This window comes from Cryptomeria japonica, chromosome 7 (assembly GCF_030272615.1).
Source record: "Cryptomeria japonica chromosome 7, Sugi_1.0, whole genome shotgun sequence".
NCBI classification, from domain to species: Eukaryota; Viridiplantae; Streptophyta; class Pinopsida; order Cupressales; family Cupressaceae; genus Cryptomeria; species Cryptomeria japonica.
Window position 1 is genome coordinate 427,416,828 of NC_081411.1, and position 11,478 is coordinate 427,428,305.

At 35.0% G+C, this 11,478-nt stretch overlaps 1 pseudogene; it reads left to right on the plus strand.

Moving 5' to 3' along the window:
* Positions 1 to 427: 427 nt before the first annotated feature.
* LOC131030463 (polyamine oxidase 7-like) lies at positions 428 to 11,197 on the plus strand (annotated as a pseudogene).
* The last annotated feature ends 281 nt before the right edge of the window (positions 11,198 to 11,478 follow it).

Genomic DNA, 11,478 nt, shown 5'->3' on the forward strand with positions numbered 1-11,478 from the left:
ACAAATTCTATTAGACATCAAAACGTCAATCTCTACACCTATCCTATTTTAATCATAAATCTATTAAAAAATAAACTTCTCTATTCTAAAGATAATACATTAATTTGCATTATCTAAGAACAATTTTATAGTTTAATATAAAATAGTTAAATATCAACTCAATAGTTTATTTTTAAAGAGTTTCGAAAGCATTCGCCTTTTCTTTTTCGGGGCAACTAAGGGAATATTGTGGTCCCAAATTATAAATGGGAGTGGGAGTGGAATCTTTTAAAATCTTGATATTCGTATCAATATAAGTATTCGACGCCGGCCTTTAATTTGTCGCTTCTTTAGATGCCATGTCACCGTACTTCTGTTTTTTTCTTTCAATTATTCTCTTCTTTCTATGCTCTCTACAAAATACATCGTCTTTTCCAAATAATCTTAACATCCTCGCTGCTTTTGCAAATATATTCATTGAAACACAGCATGCCGTATTTCTCACGCAATCGTTTACTTCACCTATTTAAATCCACTCTCACACAAAATTTTGCATCTCGGGTGTTCGCTACGCTTAGCTAGGAAGTACTGAGTGGTAGAAACATCTGTTAAAGATTTTCATTTTATTTTATCTCTGCAAATAAATTTAGAAGGAATTTATTGTTGAGAGGTAGTTTAGTTTGATAATGGAGGCCGCGACTGTGGTGGCGAAAAGTGGAAATGGAAAAAGCTCAATCGAAATTTCATCCCTAAAAGAAGCCATTTTGGACTTGTCAGATGCTACCACCATTATCATTGGGGCTGGAATGTCAGGTACGTAATATTGTTCGGCCAATCTCTTAACTTGGAGATTGGTGAGTATAACTTTTATTTTTGTTTTAATGTTATTCTTTTGCGCAGGCATAATGGCGGCAAAAACTTTGTCTGAGAATGGGGTTAAAGATTTTATAATATTGGAGGCGACTAATAGAATCGGGGGAAGAATGCACAAGGAGAGTTTTGGAGGGCACACCGTTGAAAAGGGTGCCAACTGGGTGCAGGGCGTGGGAGGAGATTACGTCAATCCTATTTGGACTCTTGCTAAGAAATACAACCTCCAGACCTTCAAGTCTGACTGGACCAATCTCTGCAACAATATTTATGATCAGGGGTAAGTCTAATGGGTATGATGAGAAGAGCTTAAACACTACATTTCAATTTCTAAACAACAAACAAAGTTATCACCTGTTTACTTTCATTGCATTATACGATAATAGGATTTTGATGTAGTGCGACTTGTACTTGTGTGCAATTGTTTTAAGGAACTTTTTAATGAATACACATATCAAATCTTTTTTTTTGTCCTTTTTCTTTTCATTATATTTACCTGATAGGTTATTATATGTGGACCTTTTTTTAGTCCGGAAAAGTGTCAGCCTCCGGAAAAGCCCTGCCGGAAAATTGTTAGATTGGCTAATAAATGCAATATACTCGTTATAGCAGAAAATTTTTCTTTTTGTCGAAACATGAACCTTCACCTGAAATTCAATCTCTGAAGAGCTAAACGCCTATATTCACTCACTGAAATTGCGTTATCCCAATATTATTAACAGTAAAGGGTTGATTTTGTTGCGTGGAATTAGTTTGGGTCAATTTTGGAACAGAAAATTGATCTGGGTTAATTTTATGGCACGGAATCAACCTGAAAAATGCAAAAATGACCCTATCCCTTCTGCAGTTCTGATTTTTCTCTCACTTGTTTTGATCTCGGTCCGATTACCGAATCTAGCTTACTGTTCCATCTTTTAATTTCCTTGTTGTTATTCATAATAAGGAATGATTAGTCTATTTTTTTTTGCAACCTTTATAAATTTAAAAGTTAGCAAGCGCATCCTTTACATGGTATATTAAAAGGCTTGAAAGACTGAAATAGTTTTCCGTTACAGTAAAGCCTCAAAAGTTTTTGGTTTGCTTCTCCTTTATTAATTCTTTAGCCTTAATGAAAAATTGAAATATAAGATGTTGACCCCATCTTTTGCTCGGTAAAAAAAGGTTTGAAAGACACAATAGTTTTCTGTTACAGTGAAGCCTCAAAAAGCTTTTGGTTGGCTTCTCCTTCATCAATGTTTTAGCCATAGATGAATGCCTTTATAGGCTCTTGATGACTGATAAAACTCAGATTCTTGTGTGCTTGAAATTTAAGATTTTTTGGAATGGATCATCATCTTTACAGTTACTGTTTTTGTTTGTTAAATTCCATCTACACATTTCTTGGGGACGTATGCTCATTGTGACCTAGTTTTAAAAAGGATTAAGAAGTGCAGAATAGACGTATTTTTTATGTGGAAGTTTGAAATAATGTTGCTATTGGATATCTACTCTCATACCAGACAGTTTATATCAGCTGCAAAGTAGACTTTTTTGCGTGTGCACTGTAAATCTCGCGTTCAGCTGACACATGTAGGGCGTTCACCTTCTGTTGTGTTTTATTTCATTCTACAATTGTTCTATTGTCATCTGTTAATTGAAGGCATTGATTCTATGATTTTATTGTATAGTGGGTACAAGTCTGTTACTCCATATACGAATGGCTGTGGTTGCCCACTTAAAATTTCCCTCTAAAGTCAGCGTTTACAATGCCAAATTACGGTTAATAATTAAATTTCCATCAAACTCCTTTTTGCCATGATCACTCCAAATGTTCTGTTCAATAGCAGATTGTCATCATATCAGAGTCAATCTATTGCCAAATTCATCGTCACCAAATGTGCAGGTCCTAGTGAAAGAGAAATACTTATCTATTATTCAGAAATTATTTAATTACCCAGGGGAGAATAATACTTTAAGGAACATTTGTAAAGATAAATGAGCAGAGAAAAACATATAAACAAATAAACTGAAGTGAAACATAAACAGAAAATAAGCACATAACCCAGTTATTTATGTGGTTCACCATTACTGCCTACATCCACTAGAAAGCAGGGAGAATCATCTATTAACCAAATATCCAATACTACAGTATACATGATTGCACTCAGTCATTTATACAATCACATTCAGTTGTGAAATGAATAGTTTGGGGAAGTCGAATGGTCATGTGACCATTGGGCTTCATATAACCAACAATCTCCCCCGTGAAAACCAACCAGTACAGTCATGTACAACGACACCCCCCTCGCTCGCCATTTCGATTCTTACAGAACCAAGCCCATGGAAGATTTTAACTTTGCCAGGGACTGTTCACAAACATTGAAGATAAGCCGTCTCCAAAACAGATCCAGTCAAAAACATCTTCTCTTATGCTCCCCTTCACACTAAATAAAGCAGCTAAAAGATCATTAACTGGTTCTAAAATGAACCCTTCATCCAGAAATGAATCCTTAATATCATTAATGATATAGTCATCGGTGCTCCTCCTTGACAGAACATCTTAAAACCTGTCAGCTGTCATGGTTCTATGTCTCCATTCTGGGTCTCGCACCTCCTGTAACTGTAGTTTGAAGGCCAATTCAAGGTCTATGTATGCAAACAGGGATGCACTAAATTCCAAATGCTGAAGAGTAACGGTGGCTACGTCCAAAATTTACATGGACTCTTCTTCCATTAGCAGGTGATCCACGTCAACAACATGGCCTACAAAGTAACAACAGTCATGGCAACCCTGGTCAGAAGCCCAAATGTCGTTTCAAACACCACCGAAATCAATGCAAAACGCCTTTACAAGCTCCAGCTCTCCCTCAATCTCAGGCGGCTCGCTATCCACGTACACTAAAGCTGACTCAACTTTTGGAGCTTCATCCCCCATATTCAGTGATAGTTGTTCATTAATTAAATCTAAATGACTAGACAACTGAAGCAGGGGCTGAAGTACATAGACCCATGATTCTATCATCTGGTATAGGGTATTGAGAAAACTTATAGAAGAATCATCAGACATTATAGAGTAGGCATGTCGAAGAAGTACTAATTTGATCCAGGGCAGAAGATACGATGCCCTCCTTGGTCCAGATTTTAACCTGTGAAACATACTCTTGAAAAGATTTAGAGCATCGGTAGAACTAAGAGAATAAATTGAGTTCCTACTAACCATAGGATCTCGCACATCCAAACATTGTGCCAATAATATCATATCATTACTTCTCAATGTCGTAATGGGAATTCTGCCAGACTCGTAAAGAGTGAATGTAACGGTATTTCGCAGAATACTCAGCTGAATCAACATCTTGTCCAAACTAACTGGCCCCAGAGATGTAATGATTGCAATCACTTGGCATGTCGTGATATTTTCGCACAAAACTGTTACAATAAAGTGTCGACTAGGCCAAAATCCATTACATTCTTGAAATCCTTATTCGCCTCAGACCCTTCTGCCAACCTAGGGATTACACTACCTTGGGGATTGGTTAACTCATGATTGGCCTTCGACCACTCGGACACATTCACAGGTGCACACTAGTGATACTTGTGTGCAGAGACTGAATACTCCTCATTCAAGCCACGACTTTTCACACCATATACAAACACCATGCCATTTACAACAACACCATGGCGAGCATCTAGAATGCAACCCCATCTACCATGTCCGTATTCCCTGAAGTTATCATGCCTTTCACTTTTCTTTTCCTGCACCTTGAAGGATTTCCTTTGACCTCCAGACTATTCCCAACTCTCAAAATCTTCGACCATGCTGTCAAATGTATCTCGAATTCTACGTTGTTGCTTATCATCCAACTTATCCATATTGATTGCCTTGTTTGCATGCCCATCATCTGCATACATTTCTATGGAATCATTGTGCATAAGATGGACGACAAAACTGAAACTGTCTTCCGCTTTGTCTTCCTCTGCTTCTTCCCGTTCCAGAACGTTGTGCTTCCATTCATCTTTGGTATTGTTTATGTAGGTCTGAGAGTCACAACTTTGGGACTTTGCCTTCAAGGCTGCTTTAGAGTGTAAAATTTGTGTCTCTGGAACACCAGACAAATAATCCCTAAAAAACCCATGACTACCATGAATTTGAAGTCCCTCATGAAGTGTATGTGTACCAGGGATGACATAATTACTGCGTGGGCAAAGAAAGAGACGACATAGTGCTCTGCTCCTTATGGGACCCCTCAAAACAATGTGGAGCCTCAACACATGAACCCCAAAGACAACGATCACAAAAAGGAGTGTTAGTGCACCCTATGTCACGGGACGATGATGGTTTGAAGTCACCATGTCCACATCCATCCAATCAAGTTTGTGAACCCTAATGGATTATGGCTGGGATCTCTTGCTCCAACCTTCACCTTCAGTCATAAAATATTAACTTGCGATGCTTGAAACCACTTGGAGCGATGCCCATTGTCCTCCGCTCCTGTTAATGGCCATTTCCGCTTCAAACCAGAAAGCCATCTTTTATCTTGTACTATGTGTCATCCAAATCCATAGGCTCGTAGTCTTCATGGGAGTGCCTTGTTGTCTTAGCTAAGGCCATGCCATCTACAGAGCCCTCCGAAGCCACAATTTCTCCTAGGATTCCTTGCCCTGCTACCTCACTTCAATTTGCACCCTCCTCATCCTGGGAGTCAACAGCAGAATCAACTTGGGTCTTCGATGACATACTCTCTTCCTCCCAAAATTTTTTAACGACTTCTTTTCCAGCATCTTCCTGCCAAGAAATTCCAACTGAGGCATCATGGGGTTCAACCTTTACCACACGAATGCCAACAACTTCCTGGCCATTAATAATTTGGCCAATAAGTGCCAAAGTTGGCTCAAGAGAGGAGCAAATAAGAATCCCAACATCCATCTCTTTCACGGGATTCTCCTCTTCAACTGAGTCCCCCTCTTTTGTCCAGCCATCCCACCAATGTACACGATGCTTGAAGCACAATTTTACATGGAATGTAAAACTGCCACAGAAGTTATGAATCTTACCTTCTTCTTCCTCCTCCATCTCTGCTCAAGCCAACCTAGGCTCTGATACCAATTGTAAAGATAAATGAGCAGAGAAAAACATATAAACAAATAAACTGAAGTGAAACACAAACAAAAAATAAGCACATAACCCAGTTATTTACGTGGTTCACCATTACTGCCTACATCCACTAGAAAGTAGGGAGAATCAACTATTAACCAAATATCCAATACTCCAGCATGCATGACTGCACTCAGTCATTTATACAATCACATTCAGTTGTGAAATGAATAGTTTGGGGAAGTCAAATGGTCATGTGACTGCTGGGCTTCATATACCCAACAACATTTAGGGGTAGTGCATTTCTTGGGCATTAATATTTTCTAAGAAAACAATTAAGATAGATAACACCAATGCCTATGTGGTAGCCTCACCGAGGAAATTGCCGACTGACAAATTTAGTACACTTATCTCTTCAAAGATAGTACTCCATAAGTTGTTTACATTACAAATGTTGGAGTCAAGTATGCTTTCCTTTCTCATAGCTTAAGTCTTTGAATTCTTTTTCTTTAAGGTACAGATGGAAAAATTAGCTCTCATCAATATCAATATAGATTTTTTATTTCCGTAATTCAATAATGATATCATTGTTAACATTTATTTATTTATTTAACAAAAATCAATTGTTATAATTCTTGATTATGTATATTATTATAACAAATAGACATAATGCTATCCTTTATATTTATTGTATCTTCATTTTTTTTCCTATCATTGATACAAATTTGGATGATACATAGCATTTTATTATCTCAAAAATTGTATCAAAATTTGGTTCAATGCGTACAAAGAATTTCAGTTGTCTTGATTTGCATTCAAGTTGCATGCCCATTTAGGCATCCAAAATTGGATCTTCCATATCACAAATTACTTCAATTTTGTTCGAACTTTGAATAATCCCCTTTTAGACTGTTCTCATATATGTGGATCAACGTTGATAAGAACACTATTTTTTGCATCCAAAATTAGTGTATTCCTCGACCAATATATTAATTCGCAACTCTTTCAGACAAGTATGATGAAATGAAAAGAAATCATACTCAAAAGAAAAACTCAGGTTGATCCCTTCATTCCAACCACCTTTCTAGGTGAACTCAAACCTAGATTGTAATCTACATTAAGAACTTGAACCCCATTTAAACCAACATTATATATTCAATCTTGTTAGGGCATTAATTGAATACCACATGTATCTATATTTATTTTGATACAGGTTTAAATTTTTTCAAGATAACAATTAGCTAGCTTCATGTGGAATGCAACATGGAAATACTCAAGATAGAACTTTGCGGCTAGTTTATGCAAAAAATCATATGGATTTATTAAAGAAAATTCTCTTCAATCTATTCACTATTTGTAATTCTAATTTTTTAATATGGTCATTATGCAAGGACTTGAAATGAGTGGATAGAATAAAAAAATAGAAACAAAAATTAGACAAATATATTACAAAGAAGAAATGTTTTTTTTTTTTTTTGGGGGGGGGGGGATAAGGACTTATGCTTACAAAAATTACCTTATCTCCTTAATTAAGAGGGATATGGAAACATCTATATAGTATCATGTTTGCCTTAAATTGATATGGTTGACATGGTTGGGGTTATGTCTGTATTTCTTAACTCTTGTAAGACTCTTGCAACTTGATATTTCAAAAATGATGGGTATGTCTGAGAACATTATGCCAATGAAAATCAAAATTATAAAATGTAAGATTAGAAGAAGAAGAAAAAAATTGGATAAAAAAAAATCTTTAGCTGGACCAAGTAGTGTATTCTCTAATTGAATCAAACAAAGTTTAATAATTAAATAAGAAGTGATGGTTTGATTTTGCTAATTTTCTAGTAGTGGAAATGTCCTAGATACTAAAATTGATATTACCTTGTGGGTTAAAAGGATATGTTATATTTTTCTTTTTGTAATTCGTGTCATATATTCATTTATCCACATTGGTTAGTTAATTGCTTGTCACCAATAACTTTTTACTAAGCATATAGTTTCTTCATATTTTATACATTTATAGTTTCAAACAAAAAAATTATGACATACCAATATGAGACGACAACCCTTAAAATTACAAAAAGAAAATGAGACTCAAAAAAATTAATCCCCATTGCACCGTCAAATTTCCTTTGTCAAAACAATCTTTAGAAATTATATTAAAATATAGGCATGTTAGAAAAAAAACTAAAAATAATGTTAGAAAACTTGTTATTTGGTTTTAATGATATTGTGAAGAATGGATACTTTTTAATCGATAACATATTAAGAGATGAAACAACAAGAGTTTTTTGGTTCACTAAAAATATCAATCATTTCACTATTTCTCAATTTGATTCACCATAATAAAATAAAATAAAATTGCAGATTAGAGTGTTTGCCCAAATTGGCAATCATGGAAAGGACATCATACATAGAAAATTTAGAGTCTTTATGTCTTCTTTAAAAGAGGTTACTAAAGAAGACTGAAGAAACATGCTCCATGATCATGAAAACCTTGAGAGTGCATCCTTTCCTTCGACATATGAAGATACAAAATTTGGGACATTAAAACCTTAATATCTGTTTTGTTGGATGAATGTGAAAAGAGTGTGATGCAGATGTACAAAGATGCTAATATTTGTCAATTTGGTCCACTTTAATAAGAAAAATCTATTGATATTCATTGTAGAGAAAAATGTGCAACTCCTAGTTTAATTGGCATGAGTTTTTCATAATTTATAATAATTCATAAAGTAGATGTAAGTTTTTGAGTTAAGTGTGTATATTTTCAATCAAAACATATAGAAGTTAAAATTAAAAAATTTATATTTAGCATTAATATAGATATTCTCTAATTCAACATTGAATAATAATAATACTGTCTTGAAACTTTTGATTGCTTAAAATTGACATATAAATCATGCATTTTGATTAATTGCTTTTTTATACATCATTTTAATTGTCGATATAAAAATTCTTGAAAGATTTTTTTTTTTTTCATAATAAATTTAAAATGAGTTCTTAAATGTATCTTATTTGTAGGGGACATATTTCATCCGAGTCCGTGGAAGAGCCATACAAACGAGCGATGGCCTCGACGGAGGCCTGTGAAAAGTTATCTTTAAAAATGAAAAAAAATGAAGAGAAAGACGTCTCAATCTTGGTGTCACAGCGCATTTGTGGGCAGTAAGTACATTCATTTAAGCAGATTCTACGGTGCATATAATGTTCTTGTCTCTACAAACGAAATGATATGAATGGTTTCAGTTTTTTCAAAACAGTATTTCAACAACACCTTTGGAAATGGCCATCGATTTCTTCTTCTATGACTGTGAAACTGGGGGTTGGTATCTATTCACGCCATTTATATATATTGTATTTCAACGTTTAGTATAAAATGAATATTAAATGTGGTGGTTTTTTTTTTTACATGCAGAAGCTCCGCGTTTAACGAGCTTAGAGAACGTGGAGCCATTTGCAACGTTTGAAGATTTTGGCGACGACAATTACTTCGTAGCAGATAGTCGAGGATACGAGCATATTGTGCATAGATTAGCCCAAGAATTTCTCATCTCTCACAAAGGAAAAAATAGTTGACAAGCGCCTCAAACTCAACAAGGTTAATAAATTTTCTCTAAACATCTCTCTTTACAAGGTTAAAGAAATCTTAAATGAAAATGCGTTACTTAGTAGTTCTATTTAAAAATAAGAAAAATTTGGAAACCTGTAAACGTTTGAACGGCCATTGTATATCAGGTCGTGTGTAAAATCGAGTATAAAAATAATGGTGTGGAGGTCTCCACAGAAGATGGTTCAGTTTACACTGCAAAGAACACCATTGTATCCGTTAGCGCAGGAGTACTGCAGTCAAAGCTTATCGAGTTTAAACCAGATTTGCCCGTAAGTGTGACCTTTTCATATTTAAGAAGTTATTTCAAACTTACAGAATTGTTAGGGTTTTTGACTGTATATATATGTTGAAGAAATGGAAGCTGCTGGCAATATACAAGTGGAATATGGTGGACTACTGCAAGATCTTCATGAAGTTCCCTTACAAATTCTGGCCAACAGGAGGAGCAGAAACCGAATTCTTCTTGTACGCCCATGAGAAAAGAGGTTACTACAATTTCTGGCAGGTAATACCCATTTTCTCAAAATCTTGATTTTTTTTCCTCAAGTTGGGATAATTTACATGACATAGTTGATTGTTGTTATGGTGACAGCACCTGGAAAATGAGTATCCTGGAGGGAACCTTCTTGTGGTAACTGTACTGGATGAGGAAGCGCGAAGAATAGAACAGCAGCCTGAAAAAGATACCAAAGCTGAAATAATGGCAGTTTTAAGAAAGATGTTTGGCAAAAACATTCCAGAGATGTCTCATATCTTGATTCCCAAATGGGGACAGGATCGTTTTTACAAGGGAACATTTTCAAACTGGCCGATTGGTGTCTCCGAACAAGACTTTCACGATTTACAGGTTTTTTTATTTACTTGTTTCCTTTCTTGGTTAACTAATTCTCCATAGCCTGTATAAACAATGGTATTGGTTTTTGCAGGCACCAGTTGGTCCTGTATTCTTCACCGGCGAACATACCAGTCAGAAGTATAATGGATATGTGCATGGTGCCTATTATGCAGGTAACAGATCTTACACATTTTATGTAGTAACTAAGCTATTTGTAATCCTTCACTCACGTTATAAGCTTTATCATATCAACAGGCATTCACACCGCTAAGATGGTGTCGCATTACATTAAGTATGGCAACTGCACTAACCTAAAGAAGACGGATATACTCGCAACTATAGATACTCGTGGTCCCCCAGAGATCAAACGGGTAATACCATCTTGATAATTTTTCTTTTGTAGTTTCTTCTGGTAAAACTAGAAGAATCTACTACACAGCATTTTTACTCTTAGAAAAGTTGTGTATAAGATATGAAACAGTCATCTAAACTGGTTGAATTTTCTTAGCAAAATCTTTTCTTTTGAAGTAGTACTTGCTGATCTCTATTTCTTAGAAATTCTGTTCAAGTTGAACCAGTTTGATACATCCTTTTAATATCTAGAGCGCTAATCTCTATCTCTATCTAAATTTGCAGGAGAAAATATCTGGATGTCGAGCAAGAAGAAAAGCGCCGGTTTCACTAAAACGTTCTGTGTGAACGAAAAAATGTTGAAAGCAAGATTTATTTAGATCTCAAGTATGTGTTACATCATTGACTTTATCAAGTAGGTGAAGGATTTTAACTCCTTTAATTGGATAAAGTGACAATTTGACCCGACATGTTCAATACTTTTGGAGATTAATAATTTTATTTTGAAAATTAAAACTTTTCTAAAAAGTAAAATGTAGAGTTTTTATTTCCTTGTGAAAAGAGAAACAAAAGTGAATCCGAAATGAAAGTGGGTCAAGGAGAACATGGTATAATTTTGTTTTTTTAAATTGGAAGAAAACTTAATTTTATTTTTGTTTTTTTTAATTGTGAAAAACAATAGATTAATTGGGAAATTGAAATTCCATTTTTTAATTCTGTTTAATTCAATTTAGCAACGAATCTTTTAATGTTATTGGTTTT